This window comes from Theropithecus gelada, chromosome 9 (assembly GCF_003255815.1).
Source record: "Theropithecus gelada isolate Dixy chromosome 9, Tgel_1.0, whole genome shotgun sequence".
NCBI lineage: Eukaryota > Metazoa > Chordata > Mammalia > Primates > Cercopithecidae > Theropithecus > Theropithecus gelada.
Genome location: NC_037677.1, coordinates 52,068,908 through 52,081,021, shown reverse-complemented (window position 1 = coordinate 52,081,021; position 12,114 = coordinate 52,068,908). Strand labels below are relative to the sequence as shown.

Below are 12,114 nucleotides of genomic sequence, written 5' to 3'. Positions count from 1 at the left end.
TTGCATGTTACAGCATGCTTCAGGCTGATCCCTTTTCTAGCTTAAGAATTGACTAGCCTTAGGCAAAGGCGATCTCTTCCCCAGTTAGAAAGATTTTCCAAGATATCAAAACATCACAAGGTACAGACAATTTAAATACACAATTATCTACAATACAACCTTGTTCTGGGCCTTCTTTTCCCTCACTTTCTTCCTATCATGACTTTCCATCCCATAGCCTAAAATGCCATCTATCTTCTAATGGCTTGCCTGACATTCACTCTTGTGTATCTAACTGCCTCTTTGCCCCATGAATTTTCAAATATGTCCAAAACATACTCTTGGTTCTCCTCCCCACTCTTGCTTCTCCCCCAATCTTCCTTTTCAAGATAAATGGCACCATCAGGCAACCAGGAGGTCAAACAAGAAACCATTGGCTTCTTTAATTCCATTACCCTTCCCTTCCTATCCCACAACCACCTGCTCGCACCCACACTTAAGAACCTTTTAACCATCCACCCTTCCACAAAACTTGGTTCTTCCTTCAACATAAATCTCAAATTCGGCAACTTCCCTACACTTCTACTGCCACTGCCACCACCACCCTGCACCAAGCAAGCCACTTTCATCTTACCCCTTTTCTGTCACAGTACCCCCTCCATCATATTCTCCGCATTTATACTCCTAGCTGCTGTACAAACCATTTTTGATTAATATTGGTAAAACAAACTACATCACTCCCCAGCTCAAAGCCATTCTCACTGATTTCTAGCTGTATTGAGGATGAAACATGCAAACCTTACCAGGGTCCAAACGCCTTCCCAGCATAACCTGTTCTCTTCTCTGGTTTTTCCAACATAATTTTTTTCACTCTTCTTTCCTCCGCAATTCATTACGCTCCAATACCAATGGTCTTTTATCAGGTTCTGGAACCGTTTTCCTGGTCTTGATTTAAAGGAAATTTAATTAAATAAAGATCTCCATAGAAAAACTGTCTCTGTCTACTCTGTCTAAATTATTCCCTTCCTATAGTATTTTCCATTTCAGCAGTTGGTTTCCTTCAAAGCAGCTGATCACTGTTGCAATTATATTTACTTGTGACCTTATTTTGTGTTTTGTCATCTGGACGTTATGTTCCAGGAGAGTAGGGATAATATGAACAGTTTTCTCACCATCAGATCTCCAGTTCCATCACAGAGTAGTAACATTATAGACACTCAAGGGTAGGAACATACAGGACATACCCAATAAATCATTGTTGAATGAATGATTTAAGTTCAATTTGTTACGATATTTTATTCAAAATAGGGCAATCATTATCAACAAAACATGAAAGAGAAAAATGAGAGAGAACCACAGCAGGGACAGCATCGTAAAAGTTAACTGGGATTTGGACTTCTATTAATGGTCTCAGCTTACTAAGATCTTTATACCAAGTCAAGTCAGGAGAGGCTGGAAAGAGAGCTGAGATGGCTGGCTGGCAAGGCTGTCTCCACTTCACCTTACCTGCCGTGGCTGTGACCATGCTATGCAGCGGGTCTCTCTGATAACTTTCTTCCTTCAGCCGTGCTTGTCATGTTACTCTGTAATCGGGATGTGTTTATATTTCTTATTTTGGCAGAAACACTCAAGAGAGGGGACTTGATTTCAGTCTCAACTTACAACTGCTCTCTCCAATAATTTTTGTGTGTGAAATATCCTAATTAGACTCAGTGTCTTCCTTGCATTCCCAGCAACTTGAGTGACAGATAATTCTATTAAATTTGGGGAGCAATGAGTTGGGCAGGGGTTAGCGAGCGATGGCCTGAGGGCCAGATCCAGCCTGCCACTTGTTTTGGTAAGCAACAAATTTTTTGGAACACAGCTGCACCCATTCATGTACATATTGTTCATGACTGTCTTCCTGCAAAAATATTAGCACTGAGTTGATGGATATTGATGGTGGAGTTCACAAAGTTGAAAAATAACTTATCTGCCCCTTTACAGGAGAAGTTTGCCAACCTCTGGACTAGAGTATGATCTTCTTTATTCTGAGCCTTAGATACAGTATTAAAACAGTTTAACTATTTTTCTAACATCTCTATTTATACATCATCAATTAATTTTGGGGAAAATTGGATTTTGTTTACATCTTCCAGTATCATTTAGTTCAGACCCTATTATGTTCCAGGCATTTACTTAATCGATAAAGAAAGCTTTTTGTGACCTTTCCATCCCAAGTAATCTCCCACTGCTCTTAAGGCCTATATTGTTTTGCCACCCATAGCAGTTTATCTCTCATAGAGCTCTATCTCACCTGGTGCCTTATCTCCCGTAGCACACAGCATTTTGACCTTGTATGTGAATCATGTATGTGCATGGCTAATCTAGCCTACCGGGTGGCATTGTGTAAAGAAAATTGTATTTCGAGAATGACAGATTGCTAGGCTCTGAGCTGCATAGTAGTCGGGATTGTGCCTCTTTTGCTGACCTGGAAACTTGTCCAGTGTGTGTCTGTGTGTGTGTGTCTGTGTGTGTCACTTGGTAGACGTTTTATCATGCATGAATGAGTCCGCATTGTGCCTCTACATTAATAGAGACTTGCCTCCTTGCTTTTCATAGATGACAATAGAACTGGATCTATGATGAGCATTATGTAGCATGCCCCATCCATGCCAGACATACACACAGACACACACAGACACACACACACACACACACACATACCTTACTCTCAATAGTTTCATGTGTCCACTGTTTCTAATCAGTAAATTGAGGGTATGTCTGGACACTGTACTTTTACAGTTAGACGTTAGACTCTTAACTCTCATTTACCAAAGAACTTTGAACAAGATACAAAAGATGACCTTTAATTTCCTCATCTTTTAAATGTAGCTAATCACAGCCACCTTCCAGGACTGTAGTAGAAGTAAATGAGATCGCAAGCACGACTGGAAGGAGCTGGCACAGCCCATAACTCACTGGAAGTGGTCAGTAGAGGTCAGTTTTGTTCACAACCAAGGCCTGTGACTTCCACTCCAAACTGCTAAGGGAAGCCCTGCTTCTCAGTTACCTGAATTGTAGTCTCTAGGGGTATGAAAGCCAGGGTGCTCCTTTAAATTTCCTGCTCCCCGTGATTTCTGATCCCCTCATTCAGTCTTTGCCATCCTTGTACATTGCATTACAATCTGCCACACTGTGGAAGCCAGAACTCTGAGTCATTATTGCTGTTTCCTGCATCCTTAAGGCCTCAGAAATCTTTACTCCGTCCACTTCTCACTTAGTTTCTCAGTCATCTGCTTAACCCAAATGATGATTTTCTTTTCCCTGGTCTGATTGAAAAATCTTCGTCCTGGCTGCCCTCTACCTCCTTCTCCATATGAAAACTAGAACTCTTTTTTTTTAGTTTGAGACAGAGTCTCGCTCGGTTGCCCAGGCTGGAGTGCAGTGGCACGATCTGGGCTCACTGCAAGCTCCACCCCCAGGGTTCACGCCATTCTCCTGCCTCAGCCTCCTGAGTAGCTGGGAGTACAGGTGCCCGCCACAACACCCAGCTAGTTTTTCTGTATTTTTTGTAGAGATGGGGTTTCACTGTGTGAGCCAGGATGGTCTCGATCTCCTGACCTTGTGATCCACCCGCCTTGGCCTCCCAAAGTGCTGGGATTTCAGGAGTGAGCCACCGCGCCCAGCCTAAAAAAAATCTAGAACTCTTAAACACATATATCAGACAATGTGTTTTCAAAAACTCCTAATGATTTCCCATGAAGACTGACATGATATCAAATCCCTATGCAGTAGTCTACAGGCTGTCATGGAGATGCTTCTAAATTAATTGCATATCTTGGAGTTTGTTCACAGTATACCAGGCTCAAGGTCCCATGAACTGATGTCTGTAGCTTTAAAGACCAAATTATTTTCTGCCTCAGCACTTTTGAACGTGTTATGCCTCCTCCTTGTAAATCTTTCTGCCTCTCTTCACAAAGGTCATCTTTATATCCATCAGGTGTCAGTTAAATTTATGCTGTTGGAGATCTCCATGAATACTCTGTTCTTTTTGTCATTCCTTTTCTTAGAGTGCTGTTTTTCCTGCTTATTCTTACAACAATTTGTAATTTTATAGATGGATAGATAGCAAGCATTTACTTATTTTTGTCTGACATTCCTATTACTTTGTATACTCTGTGAAGGCTGAACTATGTCTGCTTCATTCATTCATTGGTATATGCTCAGCCCCAGTGCATTTTTTTTGCTATACAGTAGTGCTTAATATATTATTCTTGAATGATATATATTCAATCATTCAATCATTCAATCAATCAACAATACTTTTAGGCAAATTTACCTCTCCCCAGCATATTTTCCTCTGAGTATAAATGGCTGGTTGAAATTCTGGCCTGTAAATAGAAATGTATATTTTCTAAGAAGACTGTGAATATAACAATGATTTGAAAAATGAACATAGGTTCTTACATGACTTTAAGAAGATAAGATCCTCTCAAGATGATGCTTTTCCCAAATCTAGTAACAGGACAAAGTAAAAGCATTTTATTGCTTTACTCTTTAACATTTTAATTTTCAAAGAGCTTGGAGAATTCTCTTTGAGGTTTAGTGCATGGCAAAATGTAATAAGAAAAAGTGTTGGTTTCAGGTTACAATTTGTAAAAGAAACATGTTAAGATATCTTTCAGCAATCTCAGTATTTCTCTGTAATCTTAAATTTGAAGATACTGATTTTAATATATTGGTAGTAATCTTAAAGTTAATATTCCACTTTAGCTGCACATCTCAAAATGATATACAAAACAAGGATTTCGATTTTAATTGGAATTATAAAATGCTTTTACAAAGCCTGAATTTGCCCATAGCTCTTGAATATTCCTTTTGTAATGTTGTTTTCGCATTTTAGAATTCAGCAAAAGAAACTTGAATTCAGACTACATTCTAAGCATCAATAAGGATAACAATCCTGTAACACAGACAAATGTAAATGCCTGTTCTAAAAAAGCTTAAAAAGAAAAAAAAAGTCCTTATTGAGTACGTAAAATATCAAGTTTTTGCTCATTAAATCATCATCCATGAGGTAACAACTATTATCTCAATTTTGCCAGTGGGGAAAGAGTCATACAGAAAAGTCCCTTGTTCAGTCACATTGGTAGTAAGTGACTGTAAGGATTTGATTGCAAGTTTCTTACACATCAAAGTTCAGGTTCTTTTCATTGCTGATTGCCTTCTGACTTTTTGCATCATCCAGTTCTTTTTCTTTCTCTACCCCAACACTTTTCCCCATTCTCCATTCCCTTTCCCCTACAACCTTGAGAAAACCATTCTAATTTATATAATGTGTACATTTGGATTTGTGTGTGTTCTTACATGTATTTTTTTTGTTTACTTCATGCTAGTTTCCACTTTTATGATTAAACATCCTACTTTTCAGCTCACATTGTTGTGTTAGCATATAATCTATCACTTCTCATTCCTGCATAATTCTTTCCAGTAATGGAAAACTGGTTTTCTTCTAACCCTCTACCATCATAAATGACTCTGCAGCTAAAGTGTATATTTTCACATAGACTTATGCAACTATTTATTTGAGCTATATAGGATACAGCATATATCTAATTATGAATTTCCTCTGTTATAGGGCCTATGCCACTTATTTTTAGTGCATTATTTTTAGGTTACACCATATATATGTGTGTGTGTGTGTGTGTGTGTGTGTATATATATTTTTTTTTTTGAGATGGGAGTCTCACCCTGTTACCCAGGTGGGATCACAGGCATGTGCCACCATGCCTGGAAAATTTTTGTATTTTTAGTAGAGACAGGGTTTCGCCATATTGGCCAGGCTGGTCTCGAACTCCTGACCTCAGGTGATCCGGCTGCCTTGGCCTCCCAAAGTGCTGGGATTACAGGTATGAGCCACCTCTCCCGGCCAGGTTACACCACATTATCTAAAGATTTTTCTGTGTCTTTACAACTGTTTTTTTCTTTGCCAATTTAATTGGTGTAAATGATATTTATTGTTGTTTTAATTTATCTGATTACTAATTAATTTAAGCATCTGTTTACCTATTAGCATTATTAGTTTGTCGGTCTTAAATATTACAAATATCCTTCCTCATTCTGTAATCTATGATTTTTTTTTTTTTAATCAGCATCCATTGGGATGCCTAAGCCGGAAATGTAGGCATCATTCTCTCTTTTTTTTTTTTTTATTATTATACTTTAAGTTCTAGGGTACATGTGCACAACGTGCAGGTTTGTTACATATGTATACATGTGCCATGTTGGTGTGCTGCACCCATTAACTCGTCATTTACATTAGGTACATCTCCCAATGCTATCCCTCCCCCCTCCCCCCTCCCCACAATAGGCCCCAGTGTGTGATGTTCCCCTCCCTGTGTCCAAGTGATCTCATTGTTCAATTCCCACCTATGAGTGAGAACATGCGGTGTTTGGTTTTCTGTTCTTGTGATAGTTTGCTGAGAATGATGGTTTCCAGTTGCATCCATGTCCCTACAAAGGACATGAACTCATCCTTTTTTATGGCTGCATAGTATTCCATGGTGTATATGTTTTCTTAATCCAGTCTGTCACTGATGATCTATGATTTTTTTTTTTTTTGCTTATTTTTTGCTGCCTTTGCTTTAAAAGTTCTTTACTTCCTCCAAGTCATAAAGTTATTTTCTCATGGTTTTTTCTTACATCTGTGGATTTACATTTTAGATTTAGATTTTTATTCCACCTTTGTATCTGCTGTTAGCTTAGTTCCAGTTTTATTTTGATATGTAGCGTGAGCCAGTATTTATAGTACGATCTATTAAACAATGAAATAGTTTAAATATTTTTGTGTTATATTCACAAAAAGAAACTTATTTTTAACTTCTAGGGAAAGAAAAGTGACACTTAATATTATAATGCTTTTCCCATAATAGAGAATACTGGCATTTGTTAAATGAGTGCAAGTCATATTTTATGTCTGTTTTGAATTTGATCAGAAAAAGTTTTTCCTATTTGTGCGAGTCTGTAAAGGCACATTTCCTTTTGTTCTTTCTGCTTTAGCCTAGAGTTCTCATTGGAACTGACATGACATAGGATTTTATGTTAAATAATTAAAGGAAAAATAACACTTCTTCCCCCCCCAGCAATTAATATACCACTATCGATATATTATATGATTTTATCAGTTTAAATGGAAAACTGAAATTAAAGAGAAATTCTCTATTAAAGATAATTTATTTGAATTGGTTAATTATATGCATTTGGAACAAAAAATAATCATTAACAGACTTCTTTCTTTTCCAAATACGAACATGAAAGTGTAGATTTCAGATACATAAAGATGCATGTTTTATTATAGCATTATATGATTTTAATAGAATTATTTTCCACTAAATGATGATTGCTTAAGAATTTTTGAAGAATGGAAGTTTTGAAGCATGAGCTAGAACTGAAGGGAAGATGAAGACTCTGAAATGGTTCCTAATTCCATTAGGGGAAAAAGACTTTTCAGTCAGTCACTCGAGTGTCCACAGAGAAATGTCTGATGCTATTTCAGGGGACAATCTAGTGGAGGAAGATGGCCTCAAGTGAAATGCTTAGTTGATTATGTAGTTCGTTCCAGAATAAATAGGCCATTTACTTTGTCTGAAAGTTCAACAGATTTGGATTTCAGTCAAATGGAATGGCATTAGATCTTTCTTTATGAATATTGATACAAGTGTGTTTAGAGAAGACTTCTGTCAGTTTTTATTAATAATATTCTTATTGGTTCAGTTTTCTTCTCCCTCATTTGCTCAATGCTCCAATTTTGTGGGGGTCATTTTATTTTTGACAACATTATGACATAGGCAAGTAGAAGCCTCTAAGATTTTTTTTTTTTAAATACCCTGTTACAATGTTTTATTCTTATAATTTTGTAACTTTCTTAAGCAAATGCTGTGGAGACAAACTGCAAGAGGAAACATTCTTTTTAAGGATGCACACATTTTGGAGTTGAAATTCCTTGAGTTTTTGGGAGAAAATAAGACACCTGTAGATTCTCTGAGCTAGAATAATTTATACTTTTCTATGAACATTAGAGAAGTGATATACTTTAAGGAGTGAGGACAAAAAATTGCCAAAAGACAACACGGCATTTGAATTATAGATGGCATCTAAATGATAAAATGTATAAAAATGACACTGAAAGATAATTTCTTTGTCATAACTGAGAGGGGAGCAGTAGTATATAGGAGAGTTTGCCACACAGAAGATCAAATTTCAGCTCTGACATTTCCTGCTTTGAGAATCTAGCTGAATTACAATTCTAAACTTGTGTCCTTAACAGTAAAATGTCTGTGTCTGACAGTATGCAAGGGGTATCTTTTGTGCCTAGCTTAACTGGGCCCTCAGCTATTAATTTTTTTAAATTTTTGCTTCTGTCCTGCATCACCATTCCCAGATTCTTACATTAAGGACAACTAAGCTAAACATTAACCATAAGGAAGACACATTGTTTATTTTATTAATAGCTAGTTTAGCACATAATACATTTTAAATTGTCTGCCTATGACTAATGGTAAAATAGGTAAGTCCTTATTTCTTTAGAGAAGTAAAATAATTGTCATTTATTTACAGTGATCTTGTAATCTTTGTTCTTTTGTGGTGGTTACTAATTATATCAGTGTCAAACTAATTATATGAAGTAATGGAGGTTAAATGCCCCCAGTTATTTAGAATACAAGAATGGAATATTTTGGCATTAAAGAATGACTTTTCTTTTGGAAGTACATTGCAAAGTCTTCCTAATATACATATTTGTCAATTACCATCTGTGTAAAGCAACAGATAGCCGCTCAGTAGCATTTCCTGGAGTGGACTGGAAGAATCTTTCTCACCATATGACTCTGAGACAGTTAGAAACCCACCAAATTGAAGATTATTTGATGTAAATTCACAGCACATACCTGGCTGATACAGTTTATATTAACATGTTTCTTCAAAGAAACAATAAGCTCTTTTTTTCAATAAGGAAAATATTTTTATCTGGGAAAAACTGTACAACATTTATACAGTGAATGATATTCTTTTAAAATAATTTGTTGTAAGCCTTTCCTAACAGTGGGATGCGAAAAACTAGAACATGTGCAATACAAGTGGTATTTTAAGAAGCCACTCAGAAATGCAATCCAACTTCAATTGTGTATGTCCCCTGTTTTGTTTGTTTTCTACGTCTGGAATTTTCTTGTCATAAAATTCTAAATTATTTAAGTGAATATCCTTTGCAAAAGATGGTGTCTAAATTATGTCTCCAGGAAAGTTAGAAACCTGCAGTTTCAGGAATATTTTTACTGAGTACCCATCAAGGGCCAGAAAATGTATTAGGGACAACAAACATTTCTGTAAATAGAACAGACCATGATATTTGCCCCTCTATTGGGCTTGTATTTTCCCTTTGAGTAACCACTATGTGCTCAGTGAAATGTAGCAAATTTAAAATGATTTATTTATAAAATAATAAGCAAAAAGTCATTTATAGGTACAACATTCTTTCTAAGGAGTGCAGAAGCTGACGTTATTGTTTAGCTGAGACCTGGAGAGGTTTGCATCTTCAAAATTGGGGAAAGAACTAATTACTTGTATTGTAGAAGAAGACTTTGGAATTCTTATGGAGGAGAATTGGTGGAGAGAGAGGGTGGGAGTGTGAGAGAGAGTAAGAAAGAGAAAGTGAAGTACATGTGTTTCCCAAATGTTGTGTTTCTGTACATCACAGCCAGGGAACCCATTCACCACCCATCTGGCCACTTCTGCCTTATTTACAAATTTTGATTTGCTGGAAAGGGAAGTCTACTGGCAAATGCGCTGTCTGTTTCTCAATGATACTCCTTGCCTGAGTTTCTACCTACAGTCTGAGCCTTTTGAACAGAAAATGTTAAGGACTTCCCTTTACGTATCGTGCTTAAGCCTGAGGTTGAACCTACTTGATCCTTAAGAAAAGCAAACAAAGCAAAACTCTCAAACAGAAAGCATTGCGTACTTATTTCCTCCCACAAAATTTTCTTGCGCACTGTGTTGAAGGGGCTTTGCTGAGCTTCACACATTTCCTTCATACAACTTTTACTGCATGTAAAAGAGACCCACTCCAAAGTTAAAGTCATTTGTTGTCAGAAGAGGAAATCAAACCAGAAGTAAAAATACTGGATATGTGAAAAATATAACAGCCTTCTAGTAAATATGCAAAAATCAAAATATGCAAAAAATCAAACAGCCTTCTAGTAAATGCAAAGCCTTCTAGTATTGGAAACGTGTTCATTACTGATAACTAGAAATATCTCTAATAGCAGAAAATAAACAGAAAATGGAGAAGACATAATCAAAGAAATGATAAAAGAAAGTGTAACTTAAATTTACAATATAAGTGCCCAACACAATTTAAAATTTAAAAAAGACAAGCTGAAGGCACATATTTATGAAAATTCATAATACTAGGGTTAAAGACAAAAATTTTAAGGTTTTGAGATATAAAGATTAAGTGAAATCCTAATGATTAGTACTCAGAATGACTTTACACTTTTCAACAGTATTCCTAGAAATTAGAAGAAATTTCAGCAATGTATTCATATTCTGAAGGAAAATAATTGTCTTTCAGTCTGAATTGTCATGATTATATAAAGTTTAAGTAAATAAGTTACCCCAACTTTCCCATAGTTAATTTTTTAAAGAAACATAGATCTTGACTTCCAGCTACTACACAAATTTTTAACTTTGAGGTAACTGCTAACTGAGCTCTGATGGTAAGTAAAATTTACATTTCTTTTCTTTTGGGTACAATAGCTATATCATTATACAGAAAAGGAGAGAAATTGCTACGCAAGATTTAGTGATATTTTCAAGGATAGTATTTAATAGGAGAAATTTCCACTTGAGGTAAAGATCTGCCTGGAAATTTTTGTTAGACTAACTGTTTTAATATTAATTATGATGCTATATTTTTCTGAATCGGTTCAAGGAGATTAATAGTCAAAAAAAAGAAGGTGTGCAGATAGTTGCTTAATGAGATCTGGGAAGGAAATTTGGAATCCTGTGTTCTTTCCATCATCAACAGGCATTTTACCTAAAAGCCTAGAAAGACACCATTGTGATTTTTTTCCTTTGTCCTGTAACTCTTTCCCATGGCTTGCACAGTGACAATAGCATTCATGCTGTTCACCTGGCAGGGAACCTAATTATGGCTGTTTTATCTGAAGCTCAGATAATTTCAGAGCTCTTTGAAAAGATTATTACCTTAATCTACCTGTTAAGTTCTTCAGTGTACTTATGAAAACCATAGCATCAACTCTGTAGATTGTAAGAGAAATCTAGAATTTAGAAAGATGGAGGAGTGAGCCAAATGAGCATTGAATTAGAAGTCTGGAGACCCAGGTTCTGGAACTATTTTTGGGTAGTTGACTTCATCTTTTTGGAGTGCCATTGCCTAGTCAGAAAAATAAGGATGATGGAATAGGTGGTCTTCTCAATCTAAATTATTTTGTTTGTATTTTCTTCTCTACTTTGAATTCTCAAAAGTATTTTGCTTTAGAAGGGTTCTATTAGTATGTATGATGATGTAAAGCAGTGGTCCACAACCATTTTGGCACGAGGGATCATTTTTGTGGGTAACAATTTTTTCACCGGCCAGGGGGTACTGAGAGTGGGGGATGGTTTCGGGATGACTCAACTGCATTACATTTATTTATTGATGGATTGATTGGAGACGGAGTCTCGCTCTGTCACCCAGGCTGGAGTGCAGTGGCTTGATCTCTGTTCACTGTAACTTTCACTTCCTGGGTTCAAGCAATTCTCCTGCTTCTGCCTCCCGAGTAGCTGGGACTGCAGGCGCCCACCACCACGCCCGGCTAATTTTTTGTGTTTTCGTAGAGACCGGGTTTCACCTTGTTGCCCAGGCTGGTCTCGAACTCCTGAGCTCAGTCAATCTGCCCTCCTCGGCCTCCCAAAGTGCTAGCATTACAGGTGTGAGCCAACGCGCCTAGCCAGTGTATTACATTTACTGTGCACTTTATTTATATTATCATTACATTGTAATATATAATGAAATAATTATATAACTCAACATAATGTAGAATCAGTGGGAGCCCTGCGCTTGTGCTTCTGCAACTAGAGGGTTCCATCTGTGGG

At 36.8% G+C, this 12,114-nt stretch overlaps 1 protein-coding gene across 5 annotated transcripts in view; it reads left to right on the top strand.

Annotated features, from left to right (window-relative positions):
* NRG3 (neuregulin 3) overlaps window positions 1-12,114 on the top strand; it is a 1,087,509-nt gene that overhangs the window by 358,791 nt on the left and 716,604 nt on the right. The window lies entirely within an intron of this gene.